Consider the following 17947-nt stretch of genomic DNA (forward strand, 5'->3'; position numbering starts at 1 on the left):
TACACACTAATATGTATAAAATAGATGACTAATTAGAACCTGCTGTATAGCACAGGGAACTCTATGTAGTGCTATGTGGTGACCTAAATGGGAAGGAAATCCAAAAAAGAGGAGATATATGTATACATATGGCTGATTCACTTCACTGTACAGTAGAAACTAACACAACATTGTAAAACAACTATACCCCAATAAAAATAAAAAAAGAAAAAGAAAAAGCAAAGGCACAAACCAAAAACCAGAACAGAACACAATCCAAGAATTATGGGATAATTTTGAGAGGAATAACATGTGCATAATTGGAATATCAGAGGGAGAAGAGAGAATGAAGAAGAAATATTTGAAGTAGTAATGGCCAAGAACTTTCCAAAATTAAGTCAGATAATCAAACCACAGATGTGGGAACTTCAGAAAATGCCAAGCAGTAGGTGTAAATATCAAAATATTTAAGCCTACACATATTGTATTCAAACATCAGAAAACCTAAGATGGAGAAAAACCTTGAAAGAAGCCGGAGGGGGAAAAACGCCTTACTTAAAGAAGAACAAGGATAAGAGTCACAGTGGATTTCATGTCAGAAACCATGTAAACAGGAAGAGAGTGGAGTGAAATATTTAAAGCACTGAAAGGAAAAACCCACCAACCTAGAACTCTATATCTTGGAAAATTGTACCCCCAAAATGAAGGAAAAATGAAGACTTTCTGTCAAACAGAAATGGAGTGAATTCATGACTAGCAGACCTGTCTTGCAAGAAATGTTAAAAAAAATTTTTTTTAGGGAGAAGGAAAATGATATAGGTCAGAAATTCAGATCTACAAAAAATAAAAAGGAGGGGAGTCAGAGAAGGAATAAATGAAGATAAAAATTCTTTGATTTTTCTTATTTTTAATTGATCTAAAAGGAAACTGTTTAAAGTAAAAATGTAACAATGTATCCATATGGTTATTACATATGGATAAGTGAAATGAATGACAGTAAAGTCACAAGGGACAGGAAGGGGGAATTGGGAATACTCTGTTAGAAGGTAACTGTACTACAATTTAAGAAGTACAATGTTATTTGAAGGTGAATTTAGATTAGTTATAAATGTATACTGAAAACTCTAGGGCAACCACTAAAACTATTTTTTTTGACTTAAAAATCTTTTTAAAATTGTGATAAAAAACACATAATGTAAAAATTACCCTCTTAACCATATTTGAGTGTATGGTTCAGTAGTGCTAAGTAGATAAAATGGAATCATATGACATATTTAATTAAATCCAGAGAAAGAAGAAAAAAAGCAGGGAAAAAAGAAATGAAGAACAAGTTCAATAAATAGAAAACATTTACAAACATAGTAGATATTAATCCAACTATATTAATAATTGCTTTCAATGTTAATGGTCTAAGTGTACCCATTAAAAGAGTACATTAAAAAAAACAAACCACAAGACCCAACTGTATGTTGCCTATGAGAAGGATATGAAATACAGAAGGAAAGAATGGGATTTAAGAAGCAATGGTAACCAAATAACTGATAAACAAAGGATAATTTAAATAACTATTGACTATAAACATAATGACTAGTTTGGGGGATTTAAAAACAAACTAAAAAAAGACAATAATAATATATAAGATTGAGGATGGGCTGCTCTGAGTTAAAAATTCTAAGATCCTTGTATTACTCAGGTGGAGGATAGATATATTGATCAACTGTGAATTTGGGTATGTCAAGGATGCAGGTGAGCAAATTAAGGGTCATCATTAAAGGCGTAGTAGTGGAATGTATAACTTCGGAACCGTAAGAGGCAAAGAGATATATAGAGTACTCAGTGAGCCCAAGAGAAGACAGGGGAGAGGAAGAAAGAAGCAAGGAAAAAGCATGGTCAGTTAAAAATACAAAATTAGATAGTAGATGGTAGAAATAAAAATATTTGAGTAGTCCCAATAAATATAAGACTGAATTTGTTAGATAATACAGAGGTTATGAAAAATAACCAAAACTCAGAAATATGCTGTTTATAGGAATTGACCTAAAACAAAATGGTACTGAAAGGTTGCAAGTAAGGAGATAGGAAAACTAAATAAAATATGATAGAGTAATATCACTCTCAGATGAAATTAAGGCCCAATGTATCCTCAAAGACAAAAAGGATCATTACTCAATGATAAGAAGAAAATGATATAGCAATCTTGAACCTGTATATACGAAGCAACAGAATCTCAAAATATTTAAAGCAAAAATTGTCAATGAACAAAGGGAAAAAAAGCCCATAGTATTTTTTGGAGACTTTAACATACCCCTCTTATTAACGGATATATCAAGCTGACAAAAAATTGGCAAGGACATTTGTAAGTTTTGCACAACAAATTTAACAAGCTTGATCAAATAGACAAATGAAAGCCAACAATTCGAGAGTACAGGTGCTTTTCAAACACATGGAAGAACACTTACAGAGATGGACTGTGTGCTGGTTGTGAAAGCGAATCTCAGCAATACACCAAATCCACATCATAGACCATGTTCTTGATCGCAGTGCACTAAAATTACAAATTAATAGTCTAAAGCAAATTACGGCTTCCAATCTTCTCTGTGTTTGAAAGTTAAAAAACAAAATCAATTTTCTGAAAAAATCCATAGGTCAAAAAAGAAATCCTAATGGAAATTACAAAATATTAGAACTGAACAACCAAAAACAAAAACAAAAAACCAGCAGTACCTATAAAAACTTGTGCAATAAAGCTAAAGTGGTACTTAGAGGGAAATGCATAGCTTTAAATGCATTAATCTAAAATAGAGGATAAAAGAGTAATGAGTTAGCATTCAACTCAAGAAGTTAGAAAAAGAGCAGCAGATTAAATTCCAATTTGGTAAAGCGGAAGTAACACATGTGTTGCAAAAAAATTCGAGCAATACAGAATCATGCTAAGTAGAAGTGAAAGACCCTCTTCCTACTTCTTGCCTAATCTGTGTCTCAGGGAGCCAGCGTTAACTAATGATAGAAGAGTTTCTAGACTTGTGTGTATGGGTATGGGTGAATAGTTCTAGCTATAGTAAGAGTGAATAGACCTCGGCATAGGAATGGTTCAGTGGTTTCATAAATAATAACCTCCTAGTTATAAAAGTAAAATTTCAGAAAACCAAGGCAAGTGGACATGAAGATTAACAGAAGCACTTGTGAGAAAAATCTAGGGGTTTTAGCTGTCTGTGAACTTAGACATAGCTGCCAGTGAATGTGAACTCTTCTGTGTTGGTCAGGCCACACCTGTGATGTGGGATTCCAGGTGAGTGCCTCCCCTTAAGAACGATGTTGACTAATTGGAAGATGACCAGAGGAGGTGACCAGGTTGGGGAAGTGACTACACCTCTAACATTTACTAAGCACTTAGTATGTGCCAGGAAACTGTGCTGAACTCTTTATGTAGCTCCTTACTCTATGCTTTATGAAGTGGGTGGTGTGGAATTATTCCCATTTTACAGGTGAGAAAACTGAGGACAACTTGTCCAAAGACCCATGGGTAGAAACATTTGGAGCCAGATCCTGAAGCCAGGCAGTCAGAGTCCAGGGCCTGTGCTTTGAACCACCATTTATCCTGCCCCCACTTACACCACCCTGCTTCCCCATCCCTTAAACCTGTCTTGTGAGGCACTTGTGGAGGAAGTGGAACTTGCCTGGAGAAGGGAAAACTCACTGGATACACAAGAGTGTAATCCTATCTCAAAGGGGTTCCCATGGAGGAGAAGCAGACTTATTTGTGGCTCCAGGGGGCAGACCCAGGACCTAGTGGAAATTAGAGACAGGCAGCTTTCAACTCAGTCAAAGGAAACTTTTCAAACAGGCAGAACTGCACACATGTGGATTGGCTGTGGGTTTCCTGTCACTGGGAGTGTCTGGCCTGGGCAGTGTGGCCTCTTGGAAGGAAGGCTGAGGAAAGTCTTCAGGCATCGGAGAGGGACTTGGAAGAGATGACCAGTAGTTTCCTTTCCAGCTCGGAGCTTTGGCATTCTGTGACAGATGGGGTTGTCTTTCCTCTCTTCTCTTTTGGAGAAAAGATGGATTTATTGCCCTTTTCCTGATGTCTTGGCTGTTAAGCACAACAGAATGAATTTATTGAAGACCATCACATAGACCAACTCAGTGTCAGTGCTTTTAAGAGGATATGGCCAATTCCAGGGTCGAGGTAAGGGAATTGGTGATGTTATTACCATTTCAGTCCACCAAAAGGGCAGATAACTTTATCTACCTGTTGTAATTTCTGCGGGTTCCTGGTAAGAGCCGGCTCATCAGGAGGAGGGTGTGAAAGGAAGATGATGAGAGGCTGTACTTGGAAGGGGCTTAGGGGGTGAGGTCTTGGAGGTGGACCTCCAGATGGCAGGATAAGGTCTTACCTGTGGCCATCCATGGGGCTGGGCAGGGGGTTGGAGATCAAGACCAATGGAGTCAAAAAGGTGTGCTCAGTGAGGTCAAGGGCATGTGAAGATGATGATGGGAGGGCCCCAGGAAGGGGGCATCTGTCAGCAGGGATGCAGGCAGTCCACTAACAGTGTGGAGGGACTGGCTTGGGCCCACTGGTGGGGTTCTGAGGAGGAGATGGTGTGGCAGGACGGTGTCGGGGAGCAGTGGCCTGGGATTGGCACTGGGGAACAGTGAGTGTGCAGACCCCTCTGCCTCTCCTAGGAAGTCGCTGCAAGAGGAGGGAGGCGTGCTTTCCACTGGGGCGGAAGTTAGGGACCCACATCTGCGGGACCGCTGGGGGAGGTACAGTGTTGTGGTTAAGAGCACAGGCTTCTGAAGCAGCTGCTCGTGACTTTACAACCTGTTAGGTTACTTTTTTTTTTTTTTTTTTGAGCCTGGGTAGATTCTGGTAATAAGTGATTGCGGGTTTACCTCCAGAGTCTGTGCGATTCTTTCTTTATTCCTGGACTTGAGCACGCTGCGCCCTATCACTTAGACAAACATTAGCTTTTCTTCCTTTGTGTGCAAAGTTACTATTTTAAACCTATTTGGCTTTACCACTGCTTTAACCTCAGTTTTCTCATATCATGGGATAATAACAATTCCTGTGTCATTTTGGTTGTACACATTAAATGAGGTGAATGTCAAAAGGGCTTAGCAGAGGGTCCAGCTCATAATAGACACTGGGTCACTGTTACTTCTATTATTGTTGTTGTTATTATCATTATCATCAAGGAGCATTTGTCACAGCTGAGGTTCCACAGGGCAGAGAGACAGGGTCATGGTGGGAAAGGGACCAGGGCTGGATGGACAGGAGGGGAGTCTGAGAGGAGGCAGAGAGACAGGGATGCCGGGTGGGAGGGATGAGAGACGGACCAGACGCAGTGGTAGAACGTTTGCGCTCAGGAATTGCTGGGAACTTTCTCCTCCCCAGGCGTTCCCTGTTTTCACTGTTTGCCTGGCTACAGATTACACAGGCAAATGAGTTTAGGCTTTGAGGGGAAAATCCTATTAAAGTAATCAAAATAACAATTTGTATCACTTTTAGAACTCCTGCCTGAGGAGCTAAGAAACCTCCGTAATAAATTATTAATTCTGGGTTGTGTTATAAGAATCTTCCCCTACAAACAAGCAAATTAATATTTCCCTTTTGGTACAACAGAGGACAGGAATTCTCCAGCGCCCCTAGATCTGTCTTGAAGGGAGAACAGGGTATTCCAACCCAGACTCTGGTACTTCTGAGCTTGTGAATGTCCCTTCTGGCAGGAGGAGCTGGGACCGCCAGCGCCTGTGATTGGGCTCTCGGGGACGCCGGCCCCTCCCTGTCATGCTCAGCTTGTCTGGGAACTCAGGCAGCACTGCACTGGTCACCCATGCTGGCCACAGGCAAGGTGGTTCAGAGTGAGGGCTCTGGAGTTCGCCTGGTTCTGGAACCTGGCGCCTGTACCTACTGGCTGTGTGATCTTGATCACGTTGCCCAACCTCACTGAGCCTCAGTTTCCCCATCCACAAGAGGAAGATGGGGATGTTGGTGTGCCCCAGAGTTGGTGTGAGGACAGAACGGGAGGCTCATGTGTGTAACGTCTTGGACGGCTCTTGGCACATGGGAACACTCAATAGGTGTTATTTATCCTTATTATTTACATCCTCAGAGAATGCCTGAATGATACAGACAAGGCTCCTCCTACCCCTACAGAGCTTATAGTCAGGGGGCTGCACAGGAAGCAGGTGGGGAGGAGGATGAGTAAGAGGGTGCTGGAAGGAGAAGAGGAAGAGCGAAAGCACAGAGTCCTGTGCGTGTATAGTCTGGGGAAGGGGCAGTAGTTTCAGGTGGCCAGAAAATGAGGGCTAGATTTGATGACTGAAAAGCCCGTTTTAAAACACACACACACACACACGTGCGTGCACACACACACAGAGTACAATACAATAAAATGTAATATAATATGGCATGTAAATAATACTATAATATCTGGACAGTGCATATGGTTCAATACTTTGTATTATCTCATTTAATTCTCATAACACACCCTTCTAGCTTGGTGTTTATTTTCCTCATTTAAAAGATGAGGAAACTGAAGGGATGCTACTTGATATACAGCAAGTTTAAAATTTTTACATTACATTTGATTGGCAAGACACATGAAGTAGGTTTGGTTACACAGTGTGATTTTTGTCTTTTCAACTTAAGCGCTCATCACTTTCAGATGTTGTGGTGTGAGGATTGGTGGCGGGGCGGATAGGGCTGCGTCTGGAGCTGCTGGGAAGGGGAGTATTGCTCCCCTGTGGGACACTGTTGTAGGAGTAGGTGTATTAATTTATACAGATTGTTCTCAATGAATTCATTTATGAACAGCATCTGGCTGTTAAGTTATAGCATATGGAATAAATCTGGAGAAATCCTGTGCTGTCTCTGCCCTGTGGACAGCACTATAGATTCTCTTGCTACTATCTTTTTCTGGGCTTCTGATCCTCTTTGGAAGGGACATTTAGGTAACCATTTCCCTCCTGTTTTGGCTCTGGGCATGGCTGATATCGTTTATTCTTTGTGGTTTGGGAGGTTAGGAGCTGAGAAACAGAAAGGGGGCTGTGGGGCTTTCAGATTCTGTTGGGGACTTGCCTATTGGTAATCAGTTGTCTCAGGTGTCTCCTGGGGATGCCGCATAACTCACCAGTGACTTCCTAATATCCTAAAATGGATTCTAACCCCAAAGAGCCTGGTGAGCCTGTGACCCATCACCAACACCTGGTTTCCCCTTCTGTTATCCAGTTAACACACCTAATCCCTTCAGCAGCCCTGTGAGGTGGGGATTTCTATTATCTTAATTTTGCAGATGAGGAAACTGAGGAACAGAATGACTAAGTAACTTTCGCAAGGCCACGCAGCTGGTGGGCGGTGGTACTGAGATTTGAAAACAGGCTCTTCTGTCTTCAAGAGTTGACCAAACAATTGGACCAGCTGATCCAACTTGCCTGAAAGAACGGCTGTAGGCCAAGTATTCTAAAATAAAAGTTACTGTTTTTAGGACCTGTTTCCCATGTTTGAACAGATTTATAAATAGCAATCCCTTTTAACAAGCTACTTGCTTTGGTTATCTTGGAATCGATTTCATCCTAGAAGGTAATAGAAGTGGCATTGATCAAAGCTAGTTGTCCAAAGGGAGTTTTATTTCCTTTGTTTTTTAATGACAGAGATGGGAGTGGCTACACCTGCCCCAAATATCTTCTGGGACATAAGCCTTGTGACAGTGCTAAGTGGAGGAGAACTCTGGGGTCTCCATCATCGAGATATCTCTGTGTTGGAGTGGATCCAAAACAATTTTCTAAGGAGATTCCTGTCCCTGCGGCAGGTAGCTTCTCTGCTTACCTCTGAGACTTCAGCCCCAGGTTCCTACCAGGCCCCTCAGTGTTCATAAGAGGGTGTCAGCTGCCAGCTGGGTCAACATTGAACTGTGCGCACAGAGGAGCTTCCCTCCTGCCACTTGTTAGAATCAAAAACTTCTCATTATTATCAGTTTGGTTCAGAGAAAAAATATATAGGGATGATTGCTTGGAGAACATATAATCGATGAGTCTTCCATTTATTCTAAAATGATTCCCAGATCGGGCCATTCAACTGAGTAACTGAACTACCTGTGTGATCCCCTTAGAGTTACTTTTACTGAGTTGAGGGTGATGCCTGAACCTGCATGAGGGACACCCTAAGAAACAACCTGCGTTCATCATCCCTGGGTCTGGAGGAATTCACAATTTCTCAGCCTGCTCTTTAGGGAGGGCCTGGGGAGAACCCCTTCCTAGTCTGAAAGCAGTGAGAACCTGTGAGCAATGGACAGTTTGCATCTCACGGACTCTGTGAAGTAACACACCAGGTTCCTCTTCTCCAGGTGGCAACAAGGAGGGCTGGACGTGGTCCCTCCTTGTAGCAAGCTCATAAGCCTCCAGCCCCAGTCTTGGCTTTGATGGTGTGGATTGTGTGGTGTTTGAGAGTGTGGGCTCTGGAGCCACACTGCCTGGGTTCATTCCCAACTCTGTCGTCTGTCAGCTGCGTGGTCTCAGGCAGGTTCCTTGGCCTTGCTAAGCCTCAGTTCCTTCATCTACAAAATGCGGGTAATGAGGGCTTGCCTCCTAGGACTGTGTGATGGTCTATGCGAGGGTCCCTGTGCAGTGCAGGGCCCACTTGGGCAGGTCTTACGTGCTCACTGGTGGCTCCAGTTGACTATCGTTGGTTCCATTCTACGCTCTCCTCTTGCTTTCCTTTCTGCCTTTCCCTGCCTCCTCGTATTTTTTTTTTTGCCCCATTGTGAGCTGCCGTAAATCTCTTCTGGAAAGTGATGAGGTATGAAAGAATGAGTGAACGAATAAATAAAGTTAATACAACAATTGCTAATAGGCACACTTGTTTGGACTCTCCTCTATTCTTCTCAAAGTCTTTCATGTATCTTTTCTGATTTTAATATGAAAATTCTCTTGCCATATTATTTTACTCTGAATCCTGACACAGAGATCCCTAGGCCTTCTTTTTGGGTATTAAATAGCTTGCAAAGATGTGGCTCTTGTGTGCTTGTGTGAATGTCGAACTAACCCACAAATCCTCAGCATTGTCTTCAGTCGAGTTGAACTAAGCGAGTAAGATCAGCTTTATCTCACCACGAAGTTCTGCTTTTCAAAAGAAATGTTGGGTGGTAAAACTCCAGGCTCATGTTCTGGAGGCTGGGCATAGCCAGTTGAAATGAGAGATAGGAAAGGATGGGAAATGAATTGGAGCTAATGCCTGTGGGATGCTAGGAGCCAGCCAGCAGACTGGGGAGGATCTGGGCACCTCAGACCCCCTCTCTCTGCTGCAGCTCCCCCCTCGGACTGCACCCACGTCAGGTAATGTCCCTGGGAGGTATATTCATTCAGTCGTCCTGGAGACAGACCAGAGAGCCACCAGGCAAGACGATCCTGTTCATGTCACAGGAAATGGGGAGACAAGGGTGTGAAGCGGTTGAGGTGGGGATGGTGGATCTGAGCTGGAGAAGAATACATGGATTTGGCTGAGATGGGGCGAGCACCGGGGGAGAGTAAGCTAAGACAGAGGAGGCTCTGGGTAGGGGAAACCGAGGGCTGGGCGCAGAGGAGGCGGCTGGGAGAGGAGGGTCAGTGGGTGGTCTACATTTTGCAGCCTTCCTGGGATAGAATCGGTTGTGCTGAAGGTAGCTGACCGGCCATGAGACCCTGCACGTTGGCCATAGCCTTTCATGGTAACTGGTGCTATGGTGCCCATGCACCTTGGGAAAAAAGCCTGTTTGCACTACTGCTAGCAGCATCTCTGCGAAAAGCTCAGCCTCCAGCATCAGCATTTGTGGCTGCATGATCTAGGTTACAGTTCTATTAATTGTGTGATCATGGGAAATTCACTTCATCTCCCTGTGCCTCAGTTTCTGCATCTGCACAATGGAAGAGTAAAAATGACAGTACCTCTCTGATTGAGTTGGAGCAAAGCTCAACATAAAAGCTGTGCCGGGCTTGCCTGGTGTTTCAGTGATTAAGAATCCGCCTGCCAATGCAGGGGACACGGGTCCGAGCCCTGGTCCGGGAAGATCCCACATGCCGTGGAGCAACTAAGCCCGTGCGCCACAACCACTGAGCCTGCGCTCTGGAGCCTGCGAGCCACAACTACTGAGCCCACGTGCCACAACTACTGAAGCCCGCGCACCTAGAGCCCGTGCTCCGCAACAAGAGAAGCCACTGCAGTGAGAAGCCCTGGCACCGCAACGAAGAGTAGCTCCCGCTCGCCGCAACTAGAGAAAGCCCGCGCACAGTAACGAAGACCCAACGCAGCCAAATTTTATATATTTATAAAAAATATAAATATATTTTTTATTTATAAAAATAAATAAAATAAATAAATTTAAAAAAAAAGCTGTGTCAGCATCTAAGCACAACACTTGTAACCTAGCAGGGGTTTGTAAATGTACCCATCCTGGATCTTCTTCAGGGCCCACCCAGCACATCAGCGGGGGATTCTATCCATGTAAGGTGCTCAGAAGTTTCCTGACTGCTTTCCTACCGGTGACCTTATTTGATCCCTGTTCACACTTTTGGGATACAAAGGGCAGACAGACATTCTTATTCCCATCTTGCCAATGAAGCAATTGAGAGCCAGAGAAATGGCTCCTGTTTCTTTCCTGCTCCCAATGGCAAGTGTTGCTTTTTCTGAAACCTGACCTCTGATTTGGGCCAACTTACTTCTCTGCAGTGAGCAAGTTTTTTTTCCCACACCAGGCTTCAACTTTCCATCTGAAAATTGATGAATGGGGATACCCCACATCTCTTCCAGCTCAGACACTGTCTGCAGCTGCAGGTCTGATGCAGGAGGGCCTCAGTCCTTCCCTGAGCTGAGGAGTGGGGCAGGGTTCTAGACACACAGGTGGGCACAGGAATTCATGCATCTGGCCACCAGCTGTTGAGTTCGCTGCCCGGAGACTCGTGCCGGACAGGCTGGGTGATGCAGAGGTGTGCGGGGCACCCTTTAAGACAGATGGGGTCCTGAGGTGCCCATGGGCACAGCCATGGCCCTGGTCAAGTCCAGGTAGCCCGTGCTCATTGCCACTTAACTGACCAACACTCTTTATTTTTTTATTCAAAAAATGTTAATAGGTAGTACATGCAAATGGTAAAAATTTCAGACAATATCAAATGTATACAGTGAAAAGTAAGTCTCCTCCTGACTCCTTTTCTCCCTGCTACCCAGTTCCCCTCCTGGGAGGCAACCACTCTTAGCAGTTTCTTCTGTATTCTTTAGAGATTTACATATAATACTTTGGTGAGGGTAAGGTATATGTGTGTATTTATGTGTATGTGTGTATATATATATATATATATGCACACATATATGTGTATATTTATGTGTATGTGTATATATATATGTACACATACACACACACATACATAAAACTCCCCTCCCATTGTTCTATTTTTGTTCTTTTCCATAACAAATATTTATTGGCAATTGTTCCACATGGATAGAGTGCTGCTTCATTCTTTTTAACAGCTACAAAGTATTCCATTATATGGGGGGGTATCATAACTTATTTAACAAGGCTCCTGTTGGTTGCTTCCAACCTTTTTCTTTTTCAAAAAAAGTCTGCAGTGGGAATTCCCTGGCGGTCCAGTGGTTAGGACTTTTCACTTCCACTGCAGGGGGAACAGGTTCGATCCCTGGTTGGGGAACTAAGATCCCGCAAGCCTCATGGTGCAGCCAAATAAAAATAAATAAATAAATAAATAAATAAAGGCTGCAGTGAGCATCCTTGTCGCCATGAGACTATACCTGCAGCATAAACTCCCAGAACTGGAATGGCTGGATCCGTGTGTGTGCATTGTGAATTTTGAAAGATAGAGCCCTTGCTCTCCAAAGAGGTTCCTCCCTGAAGTGAGAAGACCTGTTTTCCCCATCTGCCCACCCAGTGTAGGGTCAACCCCTTGAATTATTGCTAATCTGACAGATCAAAAAGGGTACACTGTGGTTTTACTGGGCTTTTCTCTTATTATGAGTGAAGTCTGGCTGCTTTTTTTTTTTTTCTTTTTTTACATATACTTTTTATTTTGGAGCAATTTTAAATTTACAGAAAAGTTGCAAGGATAGTACAGAAAGTTCTCACATACTTCTCACCCAGTTTCCCCTATTGTTAACGTCATATAACCACAATCCATTTGTCAAAGCTAAGAAACTAACATTGGTACAATACTAATAACTAAACTCCAGACCTTATTTGGCTCTGAGCAGTTTTCTCATTTTGGCAAGGGTGAGGTCAATGTGTAAGCTGAAGGTGGCATTGCAGGTGCCAGAGCCATCTACGCCCCAAGAGATTGTGGGTGCCTGTGATTTACATCATTCTGTGGGCCAGCACAGCCCACAGCCCAGGCCTCCTGAGCTGGAAAGCCACACTTGATGGAGAAATGATGTCATGCTGTTTCTCTCAGTTCCTTTGGGTGAGAAACTTGGGTGTTGTTGTTAAATCATTGGGTTGGCACCTTTTTGCCATTCCATCAGCATGTTCGTTGCTTTTGGTATTCCGGTAGAGGGAATAGGGTGTGCCAGGGCATAGAGGTATGAAACTCCATCAGCTTTAAAAATCCCAATGACTCAAGTACTACTTCTCTTCCAGTAAAATTAACACATTACAGATAAGGCTTAAACTAACAGCTCCAGTCTCAGTCCCTCTTCTCCCTCCCAGAGGCAACACTGTGGTTGCCTTAGTGTGTATCCTGTCAGGACTTTTCTGGAAAGAACAAACTTTTGAGTGTGCTGCCAGGGGTGGCTGGAGATGACAGGGGGCAGGTGTAGGGAACTCTCCCACACGTTCTTTGCACGCACTCATGAGAAATGTTAATGTTCATCCTTCCCGTGCAGACAGCATGTTATACTAACAAGGAGCTTCATGGCACCACCTCATTTGACTGTCATAGCAGCTCTGGGAGGTAGGTAGGGACTGTCTTAACATGCTCTTCTTGGACAGACCAGAGGTAGCTGAGGCCCACAGCCAGTAAGAGGCGGAGTTGTACTTGAACTCTCTGCTGTTGCTTCCTGAAGGATAGATAACAGCAGTTGTACCAATAACAATGACGGCAAAGCTTGATCAAGCGCTGGTTACTTTGCACACATTATGTCATTTAACCTTCAGAACAACTCTGTGAGCTGAGTACAGCCATCGCTGGGTATCCTCGGGAGACTGGTTCCAGGTTGCCTGCAGATACCCAAATCCCGGGATGCTCAAGCCCCTTGCAGTCGGCCCTCTGTACCCGCGGATGCAGAACTCACAGATACCGAGTACCGTACAGTACCGCCTGTACTGTTATTAGGCTCGCTCGACAGATGAGAAAGCTGGGGTGTGGAGGGGAGGGGCAGTCAGTTGAGATGTGTTGAACTGGGATTCTCACTCAGCTGTGTCTGCCTCCTGGACCTGCAGCCTTTGCCGCTGTGCTAGCCATCCCCCATCTGTGCCTTTCTCTTACCCCACAGCTGCTTTGCAATACGACTTAGAGTTTATTGGACATTTTCACTCTGTCATTCACAGATCAGCAGTACCTGTGCTTCTGTGCCTCGTCCTGCCTTAATTCCCCTGGGCTGCGCCTCCGTCTGTCTCACCTTAACCTGTTTTCAGGGCTCTTCTCATCCACTCACTACCTGAGCCCAGGATCTTCTCCTCTCATTGCATGTCTTTAGGGTATTTCCCAAACACCTGACGGGCTCCAGGCATTACTCTAGGTACAGCAGGGAACAGAACCGACAAAAAATCGAAAATCACTGCTCTCATGGAGCTTCCATTCTCCTGGAACAAAGACGGTTTCTGACCTGAGGCCTGGGTGCTTCTTCGGGTCCGAAGCCCATTCTCCCTGTGCTGGGCTCTGAGCGTCCTGCCTTCTCGCAGTTTCCTGGAGCGGTGGCACGTTCATCTGTCCGTTCTAGAGGTCCCGGATGTTTCCCCCTCAAGACCCGCCCGCTCTTCCAGTTGCCCAGGGATGTCGCTGTGGGCTTGGGGCAGGTCCCCGGCTGCTCCTGAGGCTCGTGCGCAGGCGTGATTTACTGCACCTGTCCTCGCCACATGTCTTTAAAATTACAGTGCCCATTTCCTGCTGAAATAATTTCCACAAAGAGTGGCTCCTATTACCGCAAGAGGCTTGCAGACGTCATGATTTATTATTATTTATGGTCCCAAGGCCTTGTTTATGCAAGACGGGTTAGGTGCGTGCGATAGAAATGCCATTATGCAAATGACATTGAATGTCCTTACTGCGCCTAAATAATTTTTGTGTTGGACGATTAAACCTCATCTGTTATTGATATGGGCTGCAGTCGGGCTATTACAGAGTCCCAACAGTACTTACTCCCAGTAATGGGAAAATTGAGAGAGAGAGGCCAACACAATTGCCTCAAGTGGGCCGTGATGGTCTGGAAGGAGTAGAACATCTCGGAGGCCCGTGCTGCGGGAGCCTGCAGACTCCTCGGATAAATAAGGAAGGCTGTGCCGGGCAATAAATTAAGCCTCGGGTTTGAGTGGGTGCCTTGGAGGATTTGTGGCCTTCCAGTAGTGTGATTTAGCTATTTGATTTAGCCAGGGGACTAGGCAGCCCCACTCCGATTTCCAGGTTGGCCCTTGCGCAGTGAGCTGCCACCGTGGAGGGGAGGGCACAGGGAGGAGGGTGGCCGCCAATGATACTCGGCATCCAATCTGATGCGCCAACAGCACGGCTGCCTGCCGCCTGACCCCTGCGCACACCTGCCTGCCTTCCAGAGCTCGCTCGCTCTCTCTTGTTCTCTCTCTTTTTTTTTGACACAGCTGTGAAGTCCCATTTTGATCAGTGTTGATAGCTTATGAATTCCAAAATTGACAAAATTTACAGAAAAATGAGGATAATCCATCTTCCTTAGCAGCCTGTCAGGAGCTGGCCATACTTCATAATCTCCAATTACAGATGCTATTTTCCGACATTTACATGCAGATATTAGAACCAAATGAAAATGAGAAACAAAGAGAGAATGGAAATGCAGCTATTTATATGTATAAAAGACAAACAGGTAAATTCAAGACATTTAGATTGGATTTGGAGTCCCTCTAGGAGTCTGGAAAGAGACAGCTTTGAGCACGTGGGGTTTCAGAATAAAATGGTAGGACACGTGGCCTCTCCAGGCCTGTCCGTGGTCTGGCAGTTTGGGTTAAAAAATGAGTCAACTCTACTGGAACAGCTGGGGATGCTTGGTTTGGTTGGGGCCACGTAGGACTTCCCCAGGGTTTTAGGGGGTCCTTGGGGGAGCACCCAGAGCTCATGCTAAGCCATCAAGTACACCTACATTTCACAAATGAGTGAGTTTAGAACCTCCAACATTCGTCTTTAAAAATGGTGTGTTTGTGCGGGGTAGCAGGCAATGCCACTAGAGTCAGCTCCCTCTCCAAGGCAAATTTCAAAAAGTTGGCACATTCTGGTGACCAATTCATAAATTCCCCCTGAGTAGAAGATGCAGGAAGATACCACTTTTACTGCATACCACAGATGCACAGTGAGTTGCACCAATAAACTTGTAAAATGGGTTATAAATAATAAAATTAATGGGGAGAGAAGGAGTTCTGATACATGGATCATGCCCTTCCTTCTCGGCTAATCTGGTGAGAGAGGAGGGTCTGGGAGGAGGCTTTGTAATGAAAATGTTCTTGCCATAAAATTGAAGGGAGAACAGCCTTGTTGCCCTTGCAGCTGTATGTGGCACTGGCTTCTGGAAAGCTGGGGATATTAATTAGCAGTGCTTTGGATTAAAGTCTCCCAACCATGTCGGATGATGTGATTTTTTTTCTCTTTGTGAGCTTGACATGGGTGGCAGGGAAAAGTCTGCTTGGGTTTTCCCAGCTTACTGTTATTACTGAACTTTTCTTTTTATGTGAGGGATCAAACCTCTTCCTCTCCTGGAAATGAAAATGAGAGATTTCAGGGTTTTCCTGGGCAGTTGGGCAGAGAAAGGCTGTTATGTTGGAGCAGGCAGAGGAGGTGGAGATGGTTGGATGGGGAGATGTGAACGTCTCTGCCTTTGGCTTGAAAGCTTTTGTTTATTTGTGGGAAGCCTCTTTCTAGCCAGCAGTTTTATATTATTTGAGGTTTGATTTGTGGTTGAGAGGTGAAGGAAATAAACCCAGGAGGCTAAAGTTAACGTGTATGTGTGTGTGTGTGTGTGTGTATGTGTGTGTGTGTGTGAGAGAGAGAGAGAGAGAGAGAGAGAGAGAGAGAGGGAAAGGAACTGTTAAAAATCAAGCTCGAACCAAGCCTTCCGAAGTGTATTTGTTTACATGTCCAGTCTCAAGGCCAATGGCTTGCTTGTTTAAATAAATTATAGGTATTAGCACAAAGAATGGTTATTATGCTTTCTTTCCAGGTATGAAATGCAAGATTCATGAAATTGACATGACTGCAAAATGCAAACATATTTTCAGTAATTAAAAACAAAGGCTCTTAAGTTAATCTTGATAAAGAGGCATATAAACAGAAACACCATTGTTACTGTGCTAGTTTTGTCTCTATTATTTACATTAGCTAAAATTTGGGCTTACACATAAGAGCTCAAACCTAAGCCTAGTGTCTCCTTCCTTTAGTTTCTCATCTTTCTAAAACCAGAATGTTGCTTTCAATAGAGAACACAGCGCTTGAACCAAGCAAACAGTCCGATGCCTGATTTTTCTCTTAACAGTGCTAACAATGTCACATTTTCCTTTATTTCTCTGTTGTTTCCCGCGAATATTAAGATTACTTGCTAACACCGACATCAGTCTGAGCACAGCTGTCCTCTGAGCTGATCATTTAGGCTACCCTCTGCGACTAAGTGGGGAGAATAAATGACAAGGTTCATACCATCACTGGCCAAACCCACCTGGAAACATTTCATACTGGAGGTCATTCTAGAGCCGGGACGTGAAGGGGTAGAGGGACAAGATTGAAGGAGAGGAAAGGAAAGGGCACTCAGGGAGAAGGACCGGCCTTGTCACAGGTAGAGAGTCAGGAGCAGGTAGGTGTCTGAGGAGGCTGTGAAGCCTATGAAGATGCTCCTGGCCTAGCAGTCGGTCTCCCTCTCCTGGGCCCAGCGCGAGGCACTGTGGAGTCGTGGTGAAGAACACAGACTTTGGCATCAGACAGGACCTGAGTCTTAACAGCCCCTGAGCAGCTCACTCCACTCCCTAGTCTCGGTTTTCTCATTCATACCAGGATAGGGTTGATGACGGTGGTGTCTGGTGGCGTTCAGGATCTCAGACTTGGAGTTGCGCTGCTGGGGGGTGATTCAGACACATTATTTTGGCCCCTTGTGCCTCATTTTTATCCTCTGTAAAGCGGGAATAATAATACTTACCCCATATGGTCGTTGTAAGATTAAATAAATTAATAGATTTTAACACCTAGAACACCTAGCTGGTGTGTAGTAAGCATCCAAGAAATGCAAGTACTCCTGACTTATTCTGTGTCTGAGGGTTTAGATGAGAACTGGTAGAGATGTCTGAATTGGAGTCTGAAATAGCCGTGAGAGGCCTGGTCCTCTCAGCCTTCTTCTGGTATTTCTCTTGCATGGTGTCTGTTTGGCTCTAGCAAACTTCGGTGACAAAGAGGGCACACCCTCCCGAGGCTGCCTGTTTGCCTTTTCAGAATGTTGCCTGTTAGAAAGTTCTTTCTGATGGGGAGCAGAAGGGGCAGAGAGATGGCCTTTGGCCTGAGGAGTGTGTATATGTGAGTGTGTACATGTGTGTGTGTGTGTGCACACATGCGTGTCACCACTCAGCGGTAGCAGGGCAGAGGTGGTGGGGAGGGGCATCCAGGCTCACCTCCCTGCCCCCATCCTATTGATCTTGCAGTACAGAGGGAAGTCTTTTCATTTCTTCATGGCCCCAGGATAGCCTTTCTGTCTTCCCACAGTGGGGAAATAAGTCCAAAAGAAAATGAGCTATGAGCATCCTGGGATGCCCCCCACTCCTGTACCAGGTACTTTAGG

At 44.6% G+C, this 17947-nt stretch overlaps 1 protein-coding gene across 1 annotated transcript in view; it reads left to right on the plus strand.

The window, feature by feature from the left end:
• Nucleotides 1-17947, plus strand: part of PAX5 (paired box 5) — a 171539-nt gene that overhangs the window by 68310 nt on the left and 85282 nt on the right. The window lies entirely within an intron of this gene.

This window comes from Eubalaena glacialis, chromosome 9 (assembly GCF_028564815.1).
Source record: "Eubalaena glacialis isolate mEubGla1 chromosome 9, mEubGla1.1.hap2.+ XY, whole genome shotgun sequence".
Classification (NCBI taxonomy): Eukaryota; Metazoa; Chordata; class Mammalia; order Artiodactyla; family Balaenidae; genus Eubalaena; species Eubalaena glacialis.